A 26,228-nucleotide genomic window follows, 5' to 3' on the forward strand; every position below is an offset into this window, starting at 1 on the left:
TGTCAAGTCCCTTGAGTGTTTCAGAGATGTCATCGTTGAAGCAAGTGGAGAATGTTCCGTCACTTTTCTTGCTTGAGCTTTGTAGATGGCAAGGAGGTTTCTAGGTGTTGGGAGCTGAGTGATTCAGCAAACAATACCCGGCTTATTATTCACTCTTGCAGGTATATTATTTATGTGGAAGATGTAGATGAGTTTCTAGTTACTGATGGTCAACCTAGTGAAAGTGTTGATGGTGCAGAACTCAGTTGCAGCATTATCATTGAATCACAAGGATAGGTTTGTTAGACCTTGTCTATCTGGACAAGATCATTGCCCTGCGTTACTGTGGAATGGAAATTACTTTCCAATTTTGCCTGAATGCAGTCTAGGTCTTGTTGGATGTAGAAATGGACTTCCTCATTTGCTGAGAAATTGTGAATGGAATTAAACATTGTGTAGTCATCTGCCAACACCCCTACTTCTGACCTTAAGATTGAAAGAAGTTCATTGATGAAACAAGTGAGGATGGTTTGGCTTAGAACACTGCCCTGAGGAACTTGTGTAGCATTGCCCTTTGGCTGGAATGGTCGACCTCAAATGACTATAAACAGTTTTCATTGTGCAAAGCATGACTTTGAACACCGGAATGTTTTCTCCTGGATGCCCATGACTTCATCATGATGAGAGATTCTTGATAATACATTCATTAAATTCTGCTTTAATCTAAAGGGAAGGTACCCTCACCTCAGCTTCGGAAGTCTGCTTTTTGGTACATGTTTGAGGAAATCCAACGTGGCAGGAGAAGCAGAGGGCAGTCTTTCCTTCCTCAGGATCCGCCTGAATGAGTAGCTCTGACTGCTCAGTCTGAAATTCCAAGTTACACTGACTCTCTAAGGGTTAAATCACTATCATACAGTTCATACATTAAAGTGCTTAATTCACCATAAACAAACTCCTCTGGTGATTCCCCCAAGCACCTAAGCATTGAGAGTGGAGGAATCCATTCTGGTGGAGGAAGAGGTCTGGGTTATTAATGGATCCCTGATAAGCACTTAAGTGTTATGATAGTACACTCTGTAAACTTCAGAAATAGTCTGAGCATCTGACAACAACTTCCAAAACTGAGTAATGATTGCCAGCATCAGCATGGTATCCCTTCAAATAACAATAAATGTAATAAAAGCATAACATTCTCCTGGTTGGTGACTGCTCCAAAACACTTGTAAAGCATCCTAAATCTGTAATAATTCTGTAAGACTTTGAAACAGAATTAGGGCATTTGGCCGATCGAGTTTGCTCCATCATCCCTCTTAACTTCATTCTTCTTCTTTCTCCCCATAACCTTTGATGCCCGTATTATTCAAGAGCCAATCAACCCCGCCTTAAATATACCAAATAACTCAACCTGCATTGCTGTTAGTGGCAAGGAATTCCACAAGTTCACAACTCTCCGGTTAAATATTTTTTTCCTTAACTCTGCTTAAGTGGACGTCTTTCAATTCTGAGGCTGTGCCTTTTGGTCCTAGACTCCCCGACTATAGGAAACATCCTATTCACATCAACTCTATCCAGACTTTTCAATATTTGATAGGTTTCCATGAGATTCTCTCTCATTCTTCAAAACTCCAGTGAGTACATGCCCAAAGCCATCAGATGCTCCTCATATGTGAACTCTTTCATTTCTGGGATCATTCTCATTATCCTCCTCTGAACCCTCCACAATACCAGCACATCCTTTCTTAGATAAGGCCCCAAACTGCTCACAATACTTCGTGCAGAATGACCAATGCTTTCTAAGGCCTCAACATTACGTATTTGCTTTTGTATTTTAGCCCTGGCAGAAGGAAAGGAAGGGGTGTGATGGAAAAGGTGATATTGGATATTAGAAGCACTAACATGTCCTGGTCTAGTTTCTGAAAGAAATATATATATAAAAAAAGCTGCACTATCTGGTTTCCATCTCAATTTCCTGATAGTTGTTACTTCATCTGGTTCCTTGATTCCTTAAGATTGTTATAGCAGGTGGTGTGTGGCGAGGAAGGTATAAGCTCCCACTACCTATTAAATGGCATATGCCTCAAATAGCTTCTGACAACCAATTCCAGCTCATGATCTTCACATGTAATTTCCCTACTAAGCTTGGCGGAACCATTTCTAATGACAGGAGAAGGGGTAAGGGTAAATTACAGGAGCCTTAACACTGGTAGCTTTGGGTAGTTGGGACTCCTTATCCGTGGATGGCAGCTCATCTAGGAGAAGGAAAACTCTGATCTTAAAACTCTGCTGCCTGCAGCTATACCCACTAATGACAAAGACTCAGGAAAAGTCCAGAGCTGGTTTCCCTAAGACAGTCCTATATAGAGTTCAATCCAGACTAATAACTCCTGGTGCCAAACTGTATCGGTCCCTGCCATTCCTTTAGGCTCATTAGATGTGTGGGAGGGGGCACTTGCTACATGGGCCATGGCTTGCTCTCCATATTGTACTGCCCAGGCTTGTGTATCTAGACAGCTATGGCACAAGATCCGTGGTCAATTCTGACCAATGGAGGCCTCACCTCATCTCATCTGTCACTTCATTCAGAAATGATTGCCAGGGTGATCTTCAATTGATCTTTACATGATTTGGAAAACAGATAGTAACTGATCAAATTTTTCTGATTTTCTTCTTTAGCATTAAGACAATGTGAGCCTACTTATATATTCAAACATCAATGTGTAATTGTTCCAGTTGTGTGCAAAAAATCCTGATTGTAACTTCGCAGCCTTTTGAGACAGAGGACAATGTTTATGCACAGTGTGCAAATCTCTTGCATTTCCAACCTGTGGAATTAGCATTTAAGAGCTTTATGGAAATGGAGACAAAGTTTTCCCACACCAGGGTCAGTCTAAAAAGCCCAGTCACGATGCCATTCTAAGGGTTAAATCACAATCTTACATTACTATCTTAAATAACTATCTACAATGAAAGCAACTTACTTAGTTCCTGTATTTCAATGAGCTGTCACTTCCCTCCATGTTGCAAAGGCTTAATTTGTTGCATTACATTACAGTAAAGCAAAGCTATGTACTGGAATCCTTACTTATTCAATGCTGTCTGAAATATTTCCCCATCATATTGAATATAATTGTTGAAGATAAGTACTTCATTCAACATGAAACATTGAATGAAAATTATTATTACGTAAAAGACCTTCCACAAATTAATTGTAAAGATCATATCCATGATAGAATCTTACTTCACATGTTGTAATGATATAACAGATATAAATTCTTCTTAATGCTAGATTTTTTAAGCCCTAACACTGCATCACAATTCTTCCCTTAAGGCTGTAACCCAGCTGCTGGAAGACGTGTCCCTGCTCACATTGGAGGAAGTAGCTGTTTTGGATAGGCATCTCATGAGGGGCTGGTTTCCCAGTCACACATTATAACGGGTGCTTTCAGCAAGGATGGTTAATACTGTACCTGATGGGAGGTGGGAGGAGAAAACTTGAAGAGGGGCAAGATTTCCCAAGCTTGCAGTTGCAGTCTGATAGAAGTGGTCAAATTCTGGTGTTTTGACTGGCTGTATGAGAGCTTATACAGCAGTTATAGTAGCTTTCATTCCAGCAGTCATTTGCCAGATCTCCCTCTTGGTGGCTATGGTGAAATCCGATGAAGCTGCTGATGCACTGAGCAACCTGCTTAGGTTGAAGATCAACACACTGCCAACCCACAGTTAGCAGAGCATGGATGGGCTTAGCCTGAGATTCCACTGATTGCTCTGCTCACGGGCTTCACTGAGTTGAATTGAATTGACTTTCGTAACTGTCACTTCAGCTAGTGGCTTAATCAAGGGTGTGATGGCCCCCAGCCTAGCCAAACTTAAGAAATCTCATTTGTGTGGATGCTACATGATGTGTCCCCTGTTACAAATCAGTACCCCGAAATAACAAACAGTACACAATATGCAATTAAATGATTAAGCTTTATAATTCTTATTTTAACTGTATGGTTAGTAAAGAAACGGAAAAAAAAAGAAATAAAACAAGTGCCCAATCTTATTAAACCGTCTGTTGCGCAATGTTGGAGCTCACTGATAAGCCGATCATTCACCATTGACCTCCTCCGATTGTCGCTGCCCTTCAGACCCTCGCTCCAAGTCCACCCCATCCGGTGGTCTACCAACCCTCTCCTTTCACATCTTCTCTCCTCATCTCTCCCCGGCAAAACACTGCAGAAATCCATCTTCCAGCTTACAAGAAAGAACAGCAGCATTCCAAACCCCGTTATCTCTAGTCATAACTCGAACATTGCTGCTACAGAGAAACCATTACATTATCAGTGAAACCCTACAGCATGTTACACTCTCCCACCACACCAAATTTAGTCATGTCCTCATGACCTTGAGATAGCTCGTCAACCCTTCCTGCAAAACACAAAGTTCAATCCAGGTGTGCAAGGCAGTGACATAGCTCCCCTTCTCTGCCTGAGCCATGTTTCCCTTTTTGAACGTTGCCCAAATGATACCAATGCCCAGATCATCTAGCTGAGCAGCTGCCACTTCCCCAGAACTCAAATCTGGCAGCTGATTTGTCTTCAGAGCAGTCAGGTTACAGTAGACTTGGGGAATGGCGTCATCAGAAGCCTCCAATTGATTTGCTGCTCGATCCTTTCCCTCTGCATTCTCGGTGATGGCAAACTGACACATGGCCTTCATTCCTGGGGCAGGAACGCTCTCTCACCCCTCGTCCCTGTCCAGTCCCTCATGCGCCCATTGGGACAGAGCATCAGCCTCAATGTTCCAGCTCCCCGGCCAGTACTTCTGGTTGAAATCATAGGCAGACAATGCCACCAACCACCGATGGCCTGTGACATCCAGTTTCGCTGAGATCAGGATATAAGTTAGGGGGTTTTGTCTGTCCTCACCTCAAACTTGGCCCCATAGAGGGAGTCACTCAGCTTATCCACCACTGCCCATTTCAACACCGGAAATTCCAACTTGTGTGTGGGGTAGTTTTTCTCAGAGGGTGACAGATTCCGGCTGACAAACGCAACGGGCCTCAACCCGGCTCCCTGATCCTGATACAGGATGACCCCCAAACCCTCTCAGCTGGCAGCTGTGTGCAGTACATATGGCAATCGGGGGGTCCGCTAAAGCCAGCACTGGTGCCTGGGTCAGCAGCTTCTTCACATTTTGCATCCCACTTCGGTCCAAAGGGCTCCGACAGGTTTAGGTATTCTCCACCTTCCTGTCCTTTTCTCCCCCTCCCTTTCTTCCCAAAGGGAGGGTAACTGCACAGACGCTGATTCAATGGGTGACTCACTTTTGCGTAGCCTTTCACAAACCTCTGATATTAACCACAGAACCTGAGGGACGAGCACAGAGCGTTGACTGTCTGGGGTCTTGGCCAAGTGGTCACTGCCTCTATCTTAGCCTGGTCTGTAGCTTCTCCAACCGTGAGACTATGTGCCCAACATAGCTCACAGATGTTTGGCAGACCTGGCACCTGTCCAGGGAAAGTTTTGACCCTTTAGCTTTCAGGCAGCCCAGCGCCTTCAGCAGCCTCGCTTCATGCTCTTCCAAGGTGGATCAAAATACTATGAGGTCATCCAGATATACCAATACCACAGGCAAGTTCATATCCCCACCTTCTTCATGACCCGCAGGAAGGTTGCAGGAGCTCCCGAGATGTCCTAGGGCATTCTTTCAAACTGAAAATATCCCAGGGGATATATAAATGCCGTCTTCTCTTTGTCAATCTCACTCATGGGGATCGGGTAATATCCACTCTCAAGTCCAGCACACTGAACCACTTTGCACCACTCAGGCAGGCCCGCGCATCTTCGGTCCTCAGAACCGTACACTGGTCGGGGATGGTATGTCTGTTCAGAGTCCGACAGTCCACACACATCCGTACATTCCCATTCATCTTTCAGCCCACTAATACTGGGGACGCATAGGGGCTTCAGGACGCGGTGATCATCTCAGCTTTCCTTCAACTTACACAAATGTTGCCGAATGTCCTCCACCTCTGCGGGGGCCAGTCGTTGCGACCTTTCTCTGAACGGGGTATCTACAGTCACCCAGATAGGGTGACAAGTGTTCTTGGAACAACCCAGATCAAACTCGTCAGTGGAAGAGCCACCTTCCAGGTTCAACATCTTCTCTGCCATCCCCCTTTTCCAACCTGATGGCACCAGGGAGTCCCTGAAGTTGAATGACTCAGCGGTCAACTTTACCCCCTTTTCCAATAGTTTCTCCCCGGCGTGCCTCACAGGGGTACTAGACATTACGGTCACCGGGAACAAATCCACCAGGGACGTCCCCCACTTGAAGGTGACATCCCTCTTCGCAGTGTTTCTGACAATCACTGCCATCCTGCTCACCCCCAGATCTCCAGTGCCCTGAATGGGGTCAAGGGCAAGTGCTTCAGACACCGGTTGTAAAATGAATGGTACAACCACATGACCTGTGACCCAGCGTCGGGTATGGCTTTAGCATAATTACCATCTACTTGTAGCGACACACTGGAGCATGGTCCCACTAAGCCTTCAGGATTTGGGTCTTTCGCTTCTGGAGGATCCTTGGTACATTACTCAAATGTGTTTCCCCAGAGACCCCAGGCCATTCCCTCACTGGGTCTCCTCTAAGTTTTCCCAATGACCCTCCCTGCTGAGGTACCCAGGGGCTCCCTCTCCTTCTGGCGTGACACCTGCTGCCAGCAGCCTTCTGCATTGTTCATCCCCTTGGGGAATCTGCCCCCCCCCCCATCAGCTCCATCATATGGGGGAGTCACACCCGCTGATAACAGCCGACATACCTCTGTTCTCAATCTCCTCTACCGCTCCCCAGGGTAGGCTATCCATGGTCACTTCACCGCAGGGGACCACTACTGAGGACTGTACCCTGCTGACGGAGGCCTCCCGCACTCTCCTCTTCCCGTACCTCTGATTAGCTCAACAAAAGAGGGAGGGGGCACGTCTTACGAGACTGTCGGAGACCCCACGCAGTCAGGTCCTGGGACTGGCTATTCCTGGCTATCTGGTCAATTCTCAACTGATCCACCTCAGCCGCCTGAATGACCCCTCTGCGCCACAAGCGATTTAGCTGCCTCTCTCGCTGAAAAATATAAGCAGACAGCTTCTGCCCCTTCTTCTCACGCATGTTCCGAAACCCCACCATGAGCTCCACTGGGCTTCCTGTTGGACCAAAAGCATTGTCCAGTGCTCGCATGTAACTGTCGCTACAGGACTGACAGCCCTCACAATGTCAGTGGCCCACCTATTCAAACGTTCAACCAATCTCTGTCGCTTTACATCATCAGAGTATTGCCACTCATCTAATAACTGAGAGGTCCGCTTTGCCCGTCTTATACTCCTCCTCCCCATTAGGGGTGGGCATTATTCCAGAGGATAGGTGGAGCCTACCATAGCTGGGACTTTAAACCTGATATTTCCATTTATTCAAGGCACCAGTGACCCCTGTTTCCATGCAAAGGGTCAGTGTGGACATGGTGGAGGATTACAAATACCTGGGGATATGAATTGACAATAAACTGGACTGGTCAAAGAACACTGGGGCTGTCTACAAGAAGGGTCAGAGCCGTCTCTACTTCCTGAGGAGACTGAATTCTTTAACATCTGTTGGACGATGCTGACGATGTTCTACAAGTCTGTGGTGTGCTGGGGCAGCGGGCTGAGGGTAGCAGACACCAACAGAATCAACAAACTCATTCGCAAGGCCAGTGATGTTGTGGGAGTGGAACTGGACTCTCTGACGGTGGTGTCTGAAAAGAGGATGCTGTCCAAGTTGCATGTCATCTTGGACAATGACTCCCATCCACTTCATAATGTACTGGTTAGGCACAGGAATACATTCAGCCAGAGACTCATTCCACTGAGATGCAAAACTGAGCATCATAGGAAGTCATTCCTGCTTGTGGCCATCAAACTTTACAACTCCTCCCTCGGAGTGTCAGAAACTCTGAGCCAATAGGCTGATCCTGGACTTATTTCCAGTTGGCATAATTTACTTATTATTATTTAATTAGTCCTGGTTTTATTTTGCTATATTTCTACTCTATTCTTGGTTGGTACGACTGTAATGAAACCCAATTTCCCTCGGGATCAATAAAGTATGTCTGTCTGTCTGTATTCACCAGAGAGATAAGGGCAGATACTAACTCAGAATTCTCACTCTCCCCTGAGGGACGTGGACTAATCAGACATTCCAAATCCAACCACTCCTTCCCCTCACTCCTCAGAAATGATAGTACCCTGTCTTTGAAATCTCTGCCCCCAGCTACCGCTATGTCAGCACTGGTCTGCATTAAAACAAGAGCTGCGTCAGCCATTTTATCAAACCACCACCCACAATCACAACTTTAACAGTACTTAACAGGTGAATTAACAATTCATCCGGAGTGTGAATATCTACCTCACTCAGGATAATCACAGAGCATCCAACGGAATCAATCCCAAACGTAACCCCCACAACTGTAACTCTCGCTTTGATTGGTGGCTTAATATAGGGGATGATAGCCCCGCAGGCCCGGCCAAACTTAAGAAATCTCATTTGGGTGAATGCTGTGCGATGTGTCCCCTGTTACAAATCAGTACTATGGAATAACAAACAGTACATAATATGCAATTAAACGATTGAGCTTTATAATTCTTAATTTAAATATATGGTTAGTAAAGAAAACAAAAAAAGAAAAAGGGCCCATTCTCATGAAACAGTCTGACGCGCAATGTTGGAGCTCACTGATAAGGCCGGTCGTCCACCATCGGCCTCCTCCGATCATCGTTGACCTTCGGACCCTCGCTGCAAGTCCACTCCATCCGAGGTCTACCAACTCTCTCCATTTGCGTCCTCTCTCCTCATCTCTCCCCAACAAAGACCAGCGAATTCCCGACTCCCAGACACACAAGAAAGAACAACATCCCTCTCAATGGCTAGCATGCCCCGTTTTCTCTAGTCATAGCCCAAACCTTGCTGCTAATTGAAACCATTACCTCAGCAGTGGAATATTACAGAGAAGCCACTACATTAGCAGTGAAACCTTACAACATGTTACAATAGAAATACAATTCTATCAGCATGAATTAATCAATCTCATGGCCTGATGGAAGAAGGTGTCCCAGAGCCTGCTGGTTGTGGCTTTTAAGCTGCGGTACCGTTTCCCAGATTGTAGCAGCACGTTGTGGTTGGGGTGACTCAGGTCCCTAATGATCCCTCAGGTCCTTTTTACACACCTATCTTTGTAAATATGCTGAAGAGTGGGAAGTTCACAACTGCAGATGCGCTGGGCTGTCTGCACCATCTCTGCAGAATCCTGTGATTGAGGGAATTACAGTTCCCATACCAGGCAGTGATGCAGCCAGTCAGGATGCTCTCAATTGTGCCCCTGTGGAAAGTTCTTAGGATTTGGGGGCCGATACCATACTTCTTCAACTATCTGAGGTGAAAGAGATGCTGTTGTGCCCTTTTCACCACATAGCTGGTACGTACAGACCACGTGAGATCCTCGGTGATGTGTATGCCAAGGAACTTAAAGCTGTTCTCTCTCTCAACCACAGATCCATTGATGGAACTAGGGGTTAGCCTGTCTCCATTCCTCCTGTAGTCCATAAAAGCTAAAACATTTTCAGTTGATGTCAAGCAGCAGGCTGATCTTTTAACTGTTGTTTTCCAGGTTCATTGTCACTCAGGTTGCATCACATCTAGAGTAGACGTGATGATCTATGTCTGTCTGATCTTCTATCAGACATTACAAATGGTCCCCTAAATACACCAAGCCATTGTCTGTGTGTGTCTGTGTCTGTGTGTGTGTGTGTGAGAAAACTGTGCCAAGTACCAAGTACCTCACTGTACAGTCCCACCAGACTTCTCCAGAATACAACGCTCTTGTAGTCCCCTCGATTTCTCTTTAAGTTATGTAGGTGGTGGTCAGTGTTGGTGTGGAGGGAGCAGTTCGTTTGGAACATTTCTGTCCAATGGCACCCAGTAATATTTGTATAGTACATTGAGTTCTTTCTATATTTGGCTGCAGAGGATACATAGTTGGAGCAGCAAGAAAATATGTCTATTAATTGTGCGATATAACTGTAGAATGTTGCAATAGTTAACAATCAGCCCTTTAGAATAGTGACCCAATGACCCGTAAAGTATTGCACTTAACAGTGAGCATGCATGAGCCACAAATCAGTATGTACACACCACCATCTCTGGACAGACATTCATACATTTCTGCCCTCCTTTACTGGAGGTCCTTGTAAAAAGAATGGGATAATTGAAGCCATAGATGTCATCCCTGGAGACTTTAATCTAAGACATGCCAACAATTTTCAGGACCAATATGGATAGTTGGATCTATTTGTAGAATTCTGCACATTTACAACTGCTACATAGGGATCATACCTGATGGGGAGAAAAGAGTTCAAGGGCGGAGTGGAAAGGTGGAACTAGGTTGGTTCAAAGATTGGAAGGTTCATTTTTATTGTCAAAATATGCATGTACAATTGCTGTTTCTTTATTCCTTTTCACATCTTGTGGCACACTGAGCAGCATTTCCATACTGTTTGCCTGTCTTTTTACAAGGCTGAGTTGCTAGCTTGATGCTCAAACCAGCATGGATGGAAATCTGGCAAGTTGGGCCGGCTGGGTTTGAACTCAGGACCATTCGCCTCACAGTCCAGTGCTGATGCCACTACGCCACTGGCCAGCTTATGCATGTACAACGCAATTCTGATATTCACCTTCTCCAGATAGCCATGAAATACAGAAAAATAATCACGGATGTCATTAAAAGAAAAGACATTAGTTCCCTCCCAACATGAAAAGGAAAATGAAACAAAACTCATAAACCCAAAACCCCATCCTCTCCCTTGCACAAAAGCTAACAGATCACCCACATGGAGAACAGTGGCACGAGCAGCAAACCCCCAACCCCTTTCCTTGCAGAAAAGAACAGTGGCAATTGCATCAAACCTACAACCCCTTCTCTCATACACAAAAACTAACAGATTGCTCACACAGGAAACAACAACAAGAATCTCAGACCCCAAATCCCCAGTTCTTCCCTCGTACAAAAACCGACATATTGCCCACCCAGAAACCCAAGCTGCCAATCAGCAACAAGAAAGAAAACAGACAACTGAAAAGAAACTGCAGTCCAATAATTACATTAATCTTAGAATTTTGAAAACTTCCTCCCGTCAGAATAATAAACTCAGTCCTTCCATGAAGAGCGACTGTCACGTTGGTGTGCTGCCAACCTGCAGCCTTTTGAATGCCATTGACCTGGCTACCAGCCCATTGACCAATGGCCTCCATGGGGAGCGACCACTGACCTCCTCTGAATTTGCCTCGATGCTTCATCATTCTCGACACTTCAAAATGGAGTCAATCATAGCCCCATATCCAGTCTCTGGTTCTGCTCCACAAGGTAGCTCTTGCTCCTCTCCATGGACAGCAGAGCACTAGGTCACTCAATTGAAAACAAAACTACACATCACAGGCTTCAATAGTTTCCAAAACACAATCAAGACAAAAAGAACAAAACTTTCCAAGATGGCGGCGTGACGCAGCTTGCAGCGGCCACTCTGGAGCAGATTATCTGTTATTTGTGAAGCGGGGTGCCGTGCACAATCATAATCGATTGAAAACGGATCTGGGAGCACAGAGGAACATCGGGAAATCTCCAGGAAGACCTTCTTCGTTGCTGCTGCTGCTGTGAGGTCTGGGACTCTGCTGGGAAAAACAGGCCCCCTGTCCTCAGGGTCGCGTTGCCGATGGCCGTTGGCGAGGCCATCTTAATACGCTCGGCAGAGGATGGTGCTCGGAGAAGCTGTGCCGGAGGGGATGATCATCGTCTCGGAAGTTCGACGGACTCGGAGTCCGCTGTGGTCAGGTCGCTTTTGGCGTGTGCTGCGTCGGTGAGGCTGGATTCAATGGAGCTTTCATTGTGTGCTGCGTCTGCAAGGCTGAGTCGGGTGGCACCGTTGAAGTCCATAGCGGAGGTATTCCCTTCTGCCGCCAGCGTGGGATGGCAAGTCTGTTGGGACCCTGGGGACTTGTGGAAACTGTGTGGTGATTTCTTTTGAACTTGTAGTCCTTTAACATCTTTGGACTATTTTTACTGAGCCCATGGTCTGTTTTTTATCAATTATGCTATTGTTTGCACTGTTGTAACTATATGTTGTAACTATGTGGTTTTGTGCAGGTCTTGTAGCTTTAGTTTTTGGTCTTGTTTTTGTCTGGTGGATTTGGAGCTCCTTTCCGGGGAACGCGCTAAGACGGTAGCACGATATTAATATGCAGCAGCCTCTCCGGACTCTGGATTGGGGATTGCCAAACGTCATGGGGATTTTCTGGTGTAGTCTGTTTTGTCATATGCTTTTGTGATATCATTCTGGGGGAACGTTGTCTCATTTTTTAACTGCATTGCATTTGTGCTTTCTAAATGACAATAAACTGAATCTGAATCTGAATCTGAGATGGTATAGAAAAAGTGAAATAATTGAAGAGATTGGCTATCTGAAAGATGTCCCTGAGGAATCATTGTTTGTCGGCACTATCTTAACCAACACTAGCCACAGAAAGGGGCAACATCAGCAATTTGTTCAATTGAAGGAAAAAGCAATTAGTGTAAGGTTTGCAGACAAGAACTGAGTTACCATCAAGAGCAGATGAAACTGATCTTAAATGGCCAATGCTTATCATTCCCCATGCAATATTATGATACTGTTCTCTCTGTTGAAAAAGTTTAAATTTGGAACTGCCAATGCCAAGTTTATGAGGAAGTACCTTTTTTGCAGCAACAATGAACTATTGCAGGTTAGAATAATCTCTTTGTTTGCTGTTAGTCTCTGGTCAGTCCACCAAGAACTTCAACACTATGACTCAAACAACAATAATGTAGGAGATTGAAGCAGGAATAGATATTAAAGCCCATTCTGTTTGGTCTCATTCAGTCAAAGCACTGATGTCATGTAGTAGGGGACCATGGGTAGTGATGAGGTCAGTGGATGCATCAAAAGGCTCATTTGTTGCACTTAGGAGCATACTACAATGATACTCCTGAAAAAGACTCGAGACTGTATTAAGAGATATTGTAAGTATTTATTCTATGTGTTCTAGTTACATGTGTCTATGTACCAATTATATTTCCCTCATAGATCCAATCCTTCTAATTTACTACTACCAGAGAGATTCCTGGAGTTGCATTGCATCAAAATGTGTGGTTAGATATATGATTTACTTTGGCTTCTGACCACCTGTTAATTGAATGACCTTTGGAAGGGTTAATAATCCACTTGCACTGAAGTGAGGACTGGACAAAGAGGAAGACAATCCTCTGATAAAGCACCAACCCATGAACAGCATTAGGCAAAAAGTGCAGGACTGGGTTGTAACACCTCTCAAGCCCCTTTGCCATATAATAGAGGTCATGCCTTGCTCTTATTCGAAATGATCTTATCTCATTTCCTTTCTCCAGTCTGTGCCCCATAATCCTGCTCTATTCTTTCCAAACAGTAGCACTGAGGTCCATAATTGAGGCAATTATATTGTGACTTGGATGGTTCTGGACTTTGAGGTACTAGTGAACAGAACCTCCAGCACAGTGCAAGGATGGGTTATGCTTCAACAGTGATAAAGCACTGACGGGTGCTGATACTATTCCACCTCTGCTGAGTCCTTGCTTCGTTGGAGTTTTCCCCATCAATCACTGAAGGTCATCTGATTTGCAGGCTTCCATATATTATCCCCATTACAGTGTTAAAACATATCAATCTGCTGCAGACAACTAAAATGTGCATTCTGCAATGTATAGATACTAATCAACCTGAAACATAAGGGATTTGCATCTATTAAAAGAAAACTGGGCCACCTTATCAAAATCTAAAGATCATATAAGATATCAGGTAGATTTATCTTAGTCCAGCAGTTCACCTGACAAGGTGGATTAAAAATAAATTTACGAGACATAAGCTTCACAAATTTTCAGTGGCCTTGATGTCAGTGTACAGATACTGTCCAACTATGAAATACGGAAGGATTTTCTTCTATTAAAAGAAAACTGGGCCACCTTACCAAAATCTAAATGGGCAACAATAAAAGTAATTGAATATTTACACTTAACCATGTTGTAGTGTTGCATTAAGTTGCAAAGTCCTTTCCATCTTTGGAAACTTAACAATTTTCATCAAAGTAAAATACTTGTTAACTTTGAAAGCATAACAGCTAGAGTGTAACATATTTTAACTATTTCAATGATATTAAATATTTGATAGGGTAGTCACATGGTTACCCAATGGTAAAGTAAGTGATTTCATGCTGAAGTTATATATCCACTTTTTTGGAAGTGTGGGTTACTGCGGCATTAGTGTAAGTCACTGAGTGTAAAACGGGCAACTCTCGCTCTTACGCCTTGCTGAACTGGGTCAATAACAGAGCAATGGGAGGATTGGTGGGGGAAGAGGAGAAAGCATAACAATTACAGGAAATAGAATACACACCTGCATGATTCATTGGCAGTTATTACCTGCTCACAAAATCTTCAGAGTATTAGAATTAATTTTTTTGTTCATGAAGGCTGCTGGGTCATAGAGAGGGATCCTGTTGGCTGAATCCTAGTAACTTCAAAATGAATATATGGGAAGTCAACTATGGCAATGCTCCCTGCTGATTTCTGATGTGCAATGGCAGACCCATTGATATGCGTGGTATGGGAACACTGATGTCCAGGAAGTGAAAAGTGTCAGAAAGTAGTGGATACAGCCCAGTCCATCACAGGTGAAACCCTCCCCATCAATTAGTATTCTTACATGGTGCTCTGCCACTAGAAATCAGCATCCATAATCAAAGACCACCCCCTCCCCCACCCTCATCCAGACCATGACCTTTTCTCACTACTACTCTTGGGCAGGAAGTCTAGAAACCTTATGTTCCACACTACCAGGTTCTGGAACAGATATTGCCCTACAAACATTAAACTCCTGAACTGGCATGGTAACTTCATCCACCAATGCTCTGAATTGATTCTATAAGTTACAGTGTCACTTTCAAGGATTCTTAACAACTCATGTTCTCAGTATTATTTTGTATGCACCGTTTGTCTTCTCTTGCACATTGGTATTTGTCAGTCTTTGTTCATGTAGTTTTTCATAAAATTCTATTGTATTTCTTTTTTCTCTCTCTCTGCAAGTGCTTGCAAGAAAAAGAAGCTCAGACTATGGTAATAAATTTACTTTCAACTTTGAACTTTGGTTGTCCTTGACAAGCGAGTTGTTGGTGCATATGTGAACTAGTTTACTTTATTTAAAGAACTGGAGATCTAAAGCTTACAAATTTACTTATTTTGAACAAGTTAGAGCATGTCAAAAATTAGCTGCTTCTACAACCATGACCTGTCAAAATCTGGACAGTCTGCAAAGAGACTTCCTTATCTCCCAATAGGCAACAACAGTTGAGAGAAATTTAACCTCCTGACTGATACTGTAAGTCGGTATCATTTACTTAACAATCTGTGCATATATAAGAATAGTGAAGAAAGGCAAGTTCAGCAAATAAAATGGGTGTCATGATTACAATATTGATTTGTTGATGAAAAATTGTAGTTCCTGATTAATCTATCACGCTGAACTAATCACTGCAGTTCTGATCCTGAACACACATCTTCGTCTAGTTAAGTTTACAATAAGTGCCAGTGTATAGATACTGCCCAACCTGAAATACTGAAGGATTTGCATCAATTAAAACAAAACCAGGCTGCCTTACCAAAATATAAAGATCAAATAAGATAAATGATAAAGATATATTAGTCCAGCATTTAGACTGGCAAAGTGGATTAAAAATAAATGTATAAGGCATAAGTTCCACAAGTCTACAATGCTCTTAATAGCTGATATATGGTCATCAATTAAGAAGAACACAAAAACCATGTTTCTGCCCCATATTGATTTGTGAAATCTTCCCATATCTATAAAATTCAGTTTTTATTAAAATGTAAATTTGTGGTGTTTTTTTTTCTTAGTCATTAAAAGAGAGGTCATGCTTTAAAGGGCAAATGAAATGCTTTCACTCATTTCTAAAATTTAAGTCAGTGCCCTTCCTGTTTTCTTCTGAGCTATCACTTTCATATCTGTCATGATTAGTATTAAATGTACTTGAGATTTCCATTAATGGCAGCAAAGTACCTCATGTGGGACACCAAGTTGCCAATTTGCCACCCCATGAGGGTTTTTTGATTCAGATTCTTTTTGCTGTTGAAAATCGAGCTGAATAAGAAAAAATCATTGGTGCTGTCAGTTTAAATAATCATACGCATACAAATAGTTAAATGTGTCTCTTTTGTTAACTTTATATTCAGAAGAATCCTCTTTATCTGGATTTTTTAATGCCTTGCTCAGGGAATATTATTAATTATATTATTAAAATCCTGCAGTTTAGATACACTATCCTATTAGTTCTGAACATAAGCAGCCTTATGGTAGACACAAAATGCATAAGAACGTCCTCAAATTTGTCAAAAGCCTATTGTCTTTTGAATGTCAATGAAATAAAAATAACAATGAATCTGAATGAATGTGTGTTATTTCAGTGAGAATTTCATTATTAGATAGCTCAGAGATTTTTTCTCTAAGAGACACTTTCTCATACCCTCCATTAATTATTCAGAAGCTTTCATGGTTAATGGATAATGTAAGACTTCCTGATGTAATATTAGAAAGCTGTTTTAGAAGAACACAATGTAGCAAGAGAAATGTATCACCTGATAAGAATACCTACTTGGCATTCATCCCTTTCATTTTTTTGCAGCCAGAGCACAGTATCCATCTTTGCCTAAAAAAGCATATGCTGATAAATTATTTCATTCTGAATTGAAAAATATTAAAGCACTTTTAGCCCTTCTTTGGCAACTCACTCTATTGGACACAATGCAAAGCAGTTAAAAAAAATTTCTAGCCATAAATCTAAATTGGCAATAATACAAAAAGAAATCACATGACTTGTTTAAAATAACTAGGATGCATCTGCTGCTGATGTGACTTTCATTGTCATGGTGAAGTGCTTTGAAAGGAGCAGAAAAGCAAGTAAAAATTAACTGGCAAAATCTATAAATATTTGTGTCTTCGGTTTGCTGCAGAACGAATACCAGATCAATGAAAAATTAGTTGATTAGACATCCTTGTTTGTTCAAATAATTCATTACAGGTTATATGTATAAATACATGAATTGCATGTGTAATCACGCTGCCATGTGATACATACACGCCTCGCTTAAAGTAAACATGAAGTTAGATCTGGATTCCCGGACTGCCGTGTCTTCCTGTGAGTTAGTTTAATGTTTTCAAGTTACAAAACATAACATTGACACAAATATTATTGAAGTATTAAAGACAGAATAAGAGCATTCTTCCATTGAATCCTCTTTTTACATCCGTTTTGCTAATGATAAAGGGTTAAAATTTCTTAACTGAATCTTCCTCATCATGACCATACATTTGTACGTCTCTACACTCAAATTCAGATTCAGATTTAAATTCATTTATTTATCACATTTAAATCGAAATATACTGTAAAATGCGTAATTTGGGTTAACAACCAACACAAACTTAGGATGTGCTGGGAGCAGCCCACGATTATTCTGGCATGAACATAGCATGCTCAGAAAGTTCTGTAGAACAACACAAGCAACAACAGAATTACAGCACAAAACAGCAATAGAAAACAAGCCCCCTTCCTCATTTCACCCACCCAGCTTCTCACACACATTGATAGTCCTCCAGTCCTAGGACAGGCTGCACCTGGGCTGACAGGTCCAGTAGACTTAGACTACAGTCCTAGGGCTTCGGTCACTGGACCTTGACTTATGGACTTGTCGACTTCAGGCTTCAGCTTTTACTATTGACTCCAGGACTTGCCAATCACAAGACCTGAAACTTCAGACCTCAAAGTTTCACCTGCTCAAGCCCTGTAAAATGAAACAACAGAGTAAATGGAAGAAGCCAGCTCACTCGCTCTTGCTGGACAGTCTTGCACAGTAATTTGTGACATTTACTACTGCAAGAGAACAAACCTCCAGTGGATATATACAGTGGGTTTCAGTTAATTGGGACACAAAGGGTCTAGTACATTCTGGCCCAATTAAGCACCTGCCACAATTAGTCAAGTGTTAATGGAAATTGTTAAACAGGTATAAAAAAGACCATCTTCTATTTAACTGAGTAACAAGTTAGGTATCTAAATGAAATAGAGAACAACTTAGAACACTGCCAATGCTACTACAGTGCTATAAAATTATGCATTTGTTCCTAAAACTACTTCTTTCTTTTTCAATCTTTTTATTAAGTTGTCAATAAACAATATTAATACTAATACAGAGATCAGGAATACATTAATAATGGTTAACATGTAAAAACACATATTCCAAGTAACAAATGGAGTCTAACCTCCCAATCTCTTAGTAATTAACCATGAAAACGATAATTACAATTATAAAAAAAGAGAAAAAGAAAAAAAAAACTAACTAAAACAAACTAACCTAAAAAAAAGTTCCTAAAATTTCTCGACAGAGGAATTCACCGGATGTATATTGCTGTGCGTAGATGTCCGGGAAAGGATAGCAATTATAATGAAGGGGCTTGTTGAGTCCATTCCGAGGCAGCTCTCTAACTTCTGGTCCCCCACTGGACACTCAACTCACACATGTAGCTCCATGTAGCTATTTTGCCTGTGACAGTGGCCACACCCCGGTACACCACTTCAAGAGACATGCTAAACCAGGTGAGGTTAGCTGACAGGCCTCATACCCTGATGAAATAGGGACACACTTGTTTTAGAATTAGGATGTGGCAGTAAATTGGATTAGACATTGGCTTTGTGGGAGAAGCCAGAAAATGGTGGTGGATGATTGCCTCTCTGACTGGAGGCCTGTGGCTAGTGAAGTGCTACAGGGATCATTGCTGGGTCCATTGTTGTTTGCTATCTTTATCAATGATCTAGACAATGAAGGGATTAACTGGATCATCAAATTTACAGGTGACACCAAGATTGGAGGTGTAGTGGACAGCGAGGAAGGCTATCATGGCTTCCAAAGGGATCTACATCAGAAGGAGAAATGGGCTGATAAATGGCAGTTGGAATTTAATGCAGGTAAGTGTGAGGTGTTGCACTTTGGTAGGGCCGACCAGAGTAGGTCTTACACAGGTAAGGCACTGGGGGAGAAAAGGGATCTGGGACTACAAGTCCATAATTTGTTGAAAGTTGTCACAGGTAGACAGGGTTGTAAAGAAAGCTTTTGTCACATTGACCTTCATAAATCAATGTATTAAGTATATGAGACAGAATGTTGCATTGAAATTGTATAAGATGCTGGGGTGGCCCAATTTGAAGTATCGTGTGCTGTTTGGTCACCTACCTACAAGAAAGATGTAAATAAGGTTAAAAGGAGAGCAGAGAAAGAAATACTGGATTCTTAAGAGTATTTCCATTAAGAGTATTTTTTATTAATTACAATATATATATTGAGCAATAATTTTGAACAATTGCATTCAGTTGATAAAGCATGTTTTCTCCCATTCTATTAGCCCATGTGAATAAATCCAAAATAATTTTTGTCCATATGTTTTAATTCTTTTTTGAACAAAGAATAATCAATTTCAAAATTAAGACTGAACATGAATCCAGATGTTCACAAATTGCACTAATGGTTTGGATGAGAGATCAAATGTACAATATCCAAATTTATCGAAGATACAAAGCTAGCTGATAGTATGGTCTATCAGAAGGTACAAAGATGCTATGGGTCCAGTTGCTGTTCACACAGATTAATAGACTGGGCGAGAACATATTGGTAACTTATTTTTTCCCCTTATATTACCTTCTCTGAGTGCACAAACATAGATCCCCATATGAACTGCCTCCACTTTTTTGTTGGTCTTAGTGCGAGGATGTTTGGATGATTTAAATGTTGGGCCATATGGATTGAAAAGGCAGGATGTCGGGACAAGGGGGGAGGATCAGGCCAGTTCTGCTCACTGCGCTGTGACATTTACTTGGCTCTGCGCTGAACTGAGGCCATGCTCTGGCTGCACTGGGTTCCGTGTATGAGGGCTTCGCGTGGTATACATACCCCCCGTCTTGTTCTAAGTAAGAATTGGAATTCGACTGTAAACAAGATGCAACAGCCGAATTCCAATTGGATGAGGACTAACCAATTAGGAGGAACAGACGGCAGGGGTATATATATCACCAGACGAGACATGCTTAGACATCATTCTGATGAAGATGGCAGAGTTTATCATTGAAACGTTGGTTAAAATCAATACCTGTACCCGGCCGGAAGCCCGAGAAGGTTTAATTAATTATATAAGCTAGGAAAGCACTAGATCCACTTTCATATACTTTGAACTTTGTAGCTATTGTATTAAATTCCATTTTCTTTTTATTCTAGTTTTCTATATTTAAAATAGAACATTTCATTAGATTTTACGTCTCCTTTTATGTCTAACCAGGACTTTTTGAAGACCTGTACCCTTTGAACACTGCCTTTTCATCCTTTAGAAAATGCTGTTTTGTTTCCTCTTCCACTTCCTCCTCCATTGATATCTGTCAGTCACTGAAAGCTTCCACTGACATTGTTTATAATGCAATCCATATACTCAATGTACCACTGACAAATTTGAATACATGGGTTTCTAACTTGTCAATAAAGAAAGTGAAAAGTTGCAACCACAACATGGAATATCGAGTCACCCCCTATCAACTTGAATACCTGCCTCTTATGCTCACTCTGTCATCTGTCATTCAACCAGTTTCTTGGACTGGTGACAAAAATCTTCGATCCTGGCACTAATGTTAGCTAACAGTAAGGCTAGATTTAAACAACAGCTATAAACATTAATTTTCCATTATTCCTTCTCAGGACGTTCAATGGTCCAAATTTTGCTGATTGGCGCAGATTAACTGCACTCATAACTTCAGTCCTCAATTATCCTGCATAAGCATTAGATATATCCATAAAGAACTTGTTTGGCAAAATCCTCATGATCCTGATTTGCAACTTAAGTGTGGTTCCTGGGCCTTGCACAGCCTAACCTGTTCTGTCTCAACTCTAATTTGCCTGTTAAAGTTGTCAAGCTTTCTAATTCCCAATATTCCTGGCTACAAATTGGATAATTATTTTTTTTTAATTTCAGTTAGCACATTGGTCTACAGTGATCAGTGATCGGGGTTGGATACTCACCAGTGTCTGTAAAGAGTTTGTACATTTTCCCTGTGGCTGTGTGAGTTTCCTGCAGGTGCTTCGGTTTCCTCCCACATTCCAAAGATGCAAGGTTAAGGTTAGTGATCTGTGGGCATTCTATGTTGGTACCTGAAGCATGGTGACACTTTCAGGCTGCCCAGCGAAATCCTCACAGATTTGATGGGATGCAAAACCAATGTAATTCACTGTGTTTTTCAATGTACCTATAACAGATAAAGCTTATCTTATCTTTAAATAAGTTACTTTATTCCCGTCTGTCCTCTTTGGAGTACATTGACAGATGTAGCAACAGAGAGTTATAGCCAGGTTTTAGATTTCTACATTCAGATATACCTGTTAAAGTCCTGAATTTACTTGCATGTTTTAGGGTTCATCCAGTGGCTGACTATGGAACTGCCAGAAAAAACAAATCTAGCAAAATCCAGACCATCCCTTCCAAATGGAAAATATTTTTGCTGGTATTCAGAAGAGAAGATGATGGCAGGTACAATTGTGTTAAGTGCTGCTCTTTTGTTATGCCCTGGGCTGTGCTTGGCTTCTCATCATCTGTAAAGAGTGACAGATGGAAGTTAATTAGCATGTAAACATGTTTATTCATTTGTGTACTCAGTATTGCAAGTAAATGCACAACAATACATGTTCTGTATACTGAAGAGTTTAACATGGGCAAGACAGAGCACTGGAATGATACTGACACTGGTTTGTCTGCACTAACTTCCCAACTCCCTCAGGTAAGTGTTTCACAGTTAATAAATTGCATGAACTTCACCTCCCCAGCAGAAAATTGATTTTGTTGGAAGTGCAGAACATTCCGTGTTTTCTGGAGTTTGAGGGTGATCAAAATCAGGTAGTCAAAATGATAAAGGTTAAATGCTGATAGTCATAGCAGGAGACAAAAGAGTAGAATCCAGAAAAAAAGGTAGATTTGTTAAAATTCAAATATGACCAGTTTGGGATAACCAAGGAGCTACTTAGTTGACTTCAATCTCCAACAAGACTGCAGGCAGTGTGTCAATTGAAATTTTAAAAACTGAGATGGATAAATTTTACAGGTGTCAGGTCTCTCAGTGGGAGAGCATTTTGGAGATAGTGATCACAATTCTATCTCCTTTACCATAGCATTGGAGAGGGATAGGAACAAACAAGTTAGGGAAACATTTATATTGGAGTAAGGGGAAATATGAGGCTATCAGGCAGGAAATTGGAAGCATAAATTGGAAACAGATGTTTTCCGGTAAACATATAGAAAACATGTGGCAAATATTCAGGGGATATTTGCATGGGGTTCTAAGTAGGTACATTCCAATGAGACATGGAAAGGATGGTAGGGTAAAAGATGCGTGGTGTAGAAAGGCTGTTGTCAATCTAGTCAAGAAGGAAAGAAGAGCTTATGGAAGGAATAAAACTAGGTAATGAAAGCGATCTAGAAGATTTTAAGGCTAACAGGAAGGAGCTTAAGAAGGAAATTAGGAGAGCCAGAAGGGGCCATGAGAAGGCGTTGGTGGACAGGATTAAGGAAAACCCCAAGGCATTCTACAAGTATGTGAAGAGCAAGAGGGTAAGACATGAAAGAATAGGACCTATCAAGTGTGACAGTAGAAAAGTGTGTATGGAACCGGAGGAAATAGCAGAGGTACTTAATGAATACTTTACTTCAGTATTCACTATGGAAAAGGATCTTTGTGATTGTAGTGATGACTTACAGCAGACTGAAAAGCTTGAGCATGTAGATATTACGGGACCAGATGAGATGTACCCCAGGCCTCTGTGGAAGGCAAGGGAGGAGATTGCTGAGCCTCTAGCAATGATCTTTGCATCATCAATAGGGACGGAAGAGGTTCTAGAGGATTGGAGGTTTGCGGATGTTGTTCCCTTATTCAAAATAGGGAGTAGAGATAGACCAGGAAATTATAGACCAGTGAGTCTTACCTCAGTGGTTGGCAAGCTGTTGGAGAAGACCCTGAGAGGCAGGATTTATGGAGAAGTATAACATGATTAGGAATAGTCAGCATGGCTTTGTCAAGGGCAGTTTGTGCCTTATGAGCCTGATTGGATTTTTTGAGGATGTGACTAAACACATTGATGAAGGAAGAGCAGTAGATATAGTGTATATGGATTACAGCAAAGTATTTGATAAGGTATCTCATGCAAACCTTATTGAGAAAGTAAGGAGGAATGGGATCCAAGGGGATATTGCTTTGTGGATCCAGAACTGGCTTGCCCACAGAAGGCAAAGAGTGTTTGTACACGGGTCACATTCTGCATGGAGGTCGGTGACCAGTAGGTTGCCTCAGGGATCTGTGCTGGGACACTTACTCTTCGTGATTTTTATAAATGACCTGGATGAGGAAGTGGAGGGATGGGTTAGTAAGTTAGCTGATGACACAAAGGTTGGAGGTGTCGGTTGTATGGAGGGCTGTCAGAAGTTACAGCGAGACATTGATAGGATGCAAAACTGGGCGGAGAAGTGGCAGATGGAGTTCAACCCAGATAAATGTGAAGTGGTTATTTTGGTAGGTCAAATATGATGGCAGAATATAGCATTAATGGTAAGATTCTTGGCAGTGTGGAGGGTCAGAGGGATCTTAGGGTCCAAGTCCATAGGACACTCAAAGCAGCTGCGCAGGTTGACTCTGTGATTATGAAAGGCATATGGTGTATTGGCCTTCATCAATCATGGAATTGAATTTAGGAGCAGAGAGGTAATGTTGCAGCTACATAGGACTCTGGTCAGACCCCACTTGGAGTACTGTGCTCAGTTCCAGTCGCCTCACTACAGGAAGGATGTGGAAGCCATAGAAAGGGTGCAGAGGAGTTTTACAAGGATGCTGCCTGGATTGGGGAGCATGCCTCATGAGAATAGGTTGAGTGAACGCAGCCTTTTTTCCTTGGAGCAATGGAGGATGAAAAGTGACCTGATAGATGTGTACAAGATGATGAGAAGCATTCATCATGTGGATAGTCAAAGGCTTTTTCCCAGGGCTGAAATGGTTGCCACAAGAGGACACAGGTTTAATGTGCTGGGGAGTAGGTACAGAGGAGATGTCAGGGGTAAGTTTTTTACGCAGAGAGTGGTGAGTGCATGGAATGGGCTACCGGCAACGGGGGTGGAGGCGGATATGATAGGGTCTTTTAAGAGACTTTTGGATAGGTACATGGAGCTTAGGAAAATAGAGGAATATGGGTAAGTCTAGTAATTTCTAAGGTAGGGACATGTTCGGCACAACTTTGTGGGCTGAAGGGCTTGTATGGTGCTGTAGGTTTTCTGTTTCTATGTAAGCAAGAAGAGTGTTTCCAGTTGCTAACTGAAGAGTCTGTGCTGAAGTTTTAATGATGCAGAAAGGTGTACTAGGATCTCAGGTGATGCATCCCAGTCTGCCTTGGAGCAGTATGACTGCAGCAGCATGGTGACACATGGCAATCTGTGGCTTATGCATAATGGCTTTAAAAAGTGCAGAAGCCAACTATGTATAGATAGAGAAAGAGATTCTCATCAGTACATATGCATGTGAAAGTTTCCATAAGTACATCTACCGACAAGATTTTGAAGTGGAGACAGACCATAAACCATTGATCTCAATTACGTCCAAGCCACTGAATTACTGTCCCATGAAGATACCGCACATGTTGATAGGACTGCAGAAATATGATGTGAAGATGATCTATATATCAGGAAAATACATTTACTGCTGATGTGCTGTCTTGAGCATTTGACAAGAAAGAAAAAAGTGACCAGGAGTTTAATGCAGATAAATGTGCCTATGTTAACATGACTGTCACCTTCCTTCTAGTATCTCCTGATAGAACAGAGCAGATCAGGAAAACAGCAATGAAAAATCTTAAAGATACAACATAGAAAGGATGGCCAGCAGCTAAGAATGAATGTCCAATGTGTATTCAGTATTATTGGGCATGAAAAACTGAACTGTCAGTAGTGTAACATATGGTCTTCAAAGGAGCAGGCATGTGATTCAATTGTCACTACACAAAGAAATGCTCCAGAAGATACATGAAGGGCATGCTGGTGAGGAAAAATGTAAACGAAGAGCTCATGAAGTGAGGAACTGGTTAGGATTGAACCAAGAGCATTGTTTCATGTGAAACGTGCCTTGCCTGCAGACCAAACAGTGAGCAGAACTGCTTACACCACACACCGTACCAGACAGGTCGTACTTCAAAGTTGGAGTGGATTTGTTTGATTGTAATGAGAAGAGTCATATTGTTGTAACAGACTACTTCTCCAATTCCCAGAGGTTGCAACACTGCAATCAACATTCTGCAAAGCAGTCAGCATCTTCCTGAAAAGTGTGTCTGTGAGGCATGCAGTTCTACGTGAAATAGTATCAGACAGTGGTCCACAATTTTCAAGCTGTGATTTTGACTCCTTTGCCAATGTGTGGGAGGTTTCGGCAAGTAACTTCAAGCCCACATCACCCAAAATCTGATGGTCTAGCAGAAAGTTCAGTCAAGGTAGCGAAGGGCCTCAAGGAGAAAGTGCAATATGAACGAGAGGATTTCCACAAAAGGCTAATGATTTACAAAAGTGCACCACTGCAGCATGGTCTTTCACCAACCTGGATGCTGATGGGTTGATGCATTTGCACTATCCTTCTAGTGCATGCAAATCTGTTGATATCTAACAGAGCAGACAAGGTCAAATTGGCTAAAGAGAAAAGGAAAGGGGAGGAAAAATAGAAACAGTACCATGGCAAGACTGTGAAAAGCCTACCAGTCCTGAAGTCTGGATATCAAGTGCGAATCCAAGATCATGATTCTGGCACATGTCCCATCAAGGGTATGTGCAATAGAAAGTAGCTCCACATTCCTACCATATACAGAAGGAGCGAGGAACCACATGTATCTACAACCTCCCACCCATAGCTGTGAAGGGTTACCCGTCAGTACACCAAACGGGCCAGCATATATAAAAAATGAACATGTTGATCAGAATTCTCCAAAAGACACAAATATTAATGTAGCAAATGCAAGCAAT

This window comes from Hemitrygon akajei, chromosome 13 (assembly GCF_048418815.1).
Source record: "Hemitrygon akajei chromosome 13, sHemAka1.3, whole genome shotgun sequence".
NCBI classification, from domain to species: Eukaryota; Metazoa; Chordata; class Chondrichthyes; order Myliobatiformes; family Dasyatidae; genus Hemitrygon; species Hemitrygon akajei.